Source organism: Salvelinus sp. IW2-2015, unplaced genomic scaffold (assembly GCF_002910315.2).
Source record: "Salvelinus sp. IW2-2015 unplaced genomic scaffold, ASM291031v2 Un_scaffold5704, whole genome shotgun sequence".
NCBI classification, from domain to species: domain Eukaryota; kingdom Metazoa; phylum Chordata; class Actinopteri; order Salmoniformes; family Salmonidae; genus Salvelinus; species Salvelinus sp. IW2-2015.
Genome location: NW_019946969.1, coordinates 16,869 through 18,671, shown reverse-complemented (window position 1 = coordinate 18,671; position 1,803 = coordinate 16,869).

The following is a 1,803-nucleotide window of genomic DNA, read 5'->3' as shown; positions in this document are numbered from 1 at the left end:
GCCAATCTGCAGTTCAATCAATAACAAAGCTGTGATTCCACACTGTTTTGTGTAATAAGATGATGGGGCTGGAGAAATGTAACTAGTCTCTAATTCATAGACAGACCAATGGATGCAAAGGACTGACCATCCATGATATCAAACATTATAGTTTTAACCATGTTGAGGCTTTACAGTGTTGGTTTACATAGTTTTACCCTGTTTTTTAGGATATAGGATACAGTGTTTGTTTTTGTCAACATTGGCTATGGACCAGGTCTCTCCTGGAAAGATTCTCAATGAGATAAAAACGGTATAAATAAAATAAATTAAAAATTAAAAACATGTTGAGGCTATACAGTGTTGATTTACATTGTTTCTAAACATTGGATTAGAGTAAAAAAGCTTATTTGGGGTTCTGATGGGGTACAACAGTTTAACTAAGCTCATGAGGCATGTGTTATATTCTTCAATAATCAATGGCTATAAACTAAATAATTTAAAAGTCACAATATGGATGTAGCAATTGCAGATTTCCCTTTTAACACCAAACATCAGTTCAACAACTGCAGAGTTTGTACCTCTGTATTTAAGACAGTACTTACTAGTGTTAATCAGGGCCCGGTTTCTCAAAACCATCTTATGGCTAAGTTCACCGTTAGAACCATTGGATGCCTTAAGATGCGTTTGGGAAACCGGGCCCAGAAATCCAGTTTCCTCCTCTTCTTCCTCCTCCTTTTTCGATGTGACAGTCATCTCTCCCTCCTCTTTCACACCGAACGCATCATCCTCCTCTTCCTCTTCTTTTACTGTAACATCCTCCTCTTTCTCATCATCCTCTTTCACTCTGAACGCGTCTTCCTCTTCCTTCACTGCAACGTCTTTCTCTTCTTCTTTCACTGTAACAGCCTCACCCTCTACTTCATGTTTTACTGTGACATCCTCCTCTTCCTCCTCTTTCACGATAATGTTCAGCCCCAGAGCTTCTTGCTCCATCCAGCAGAAATCCTCTTCTTTAACAGGAGGAGAGAAGTTTAGTGAGCTCATGGTCGGGGATAACAGCTAGCTAGCATTAGCATAGTGCTAGGCTAATTTATCAAGCCAACTCAGTTAGCTAACTAACAACACCTTAAATATGAAATGAAAAGTAGATACGATATAATTGTGTTGATTACACAGTGGCTGTACACCGACACAGTCCAAAGAACTTCAATATTCGGCTATTTTGACTAGCAAGCTACCAAGGTGTCTGACTAGCTGTTGATGTTGAAGAAGCGRCCCGTCCACTAGATTATACGTCACAGTGGCAGAATCACCTGAAAGACGCACATTGCCATCAGCTGACTGGAGTTGGTATCACAGTTGAGAAAATACTTTCAGACAAAAAGCTCAAAAGCGACTGCCCCTAAAAAACAACGACTCTCTTTGAAAACGGGCGATGTGGCATCATAATGATAATGATATACAATAATGATGTACAATAAAAACATATATTAAAATATGAATATTAAAAATGAATAATAGGTAAACTAACAATATTGTAGACTTGATGCTAAATACAGATTTTTCAGCTTTAGTGTGTATATCGTATCCACTTAGTTATGTTAGGAAGTTTTCCATCTTTATGACCGGCCCTGGTAACTTCACCCCAACTTCTCTTCTCCCCAGAACACAGTAACTTAACAACATAAGTGTTTTTCTGACATTTTGGGGAAATTTAAGGGAAAATAAAAAATACAGCCCTAGCAGAGCCTCAAGTCCCATGGGGACGTCCTCGAGGGCGTGGATGTTCTCCCCATCAAAGGCCAGCGGGATTTCACTCTC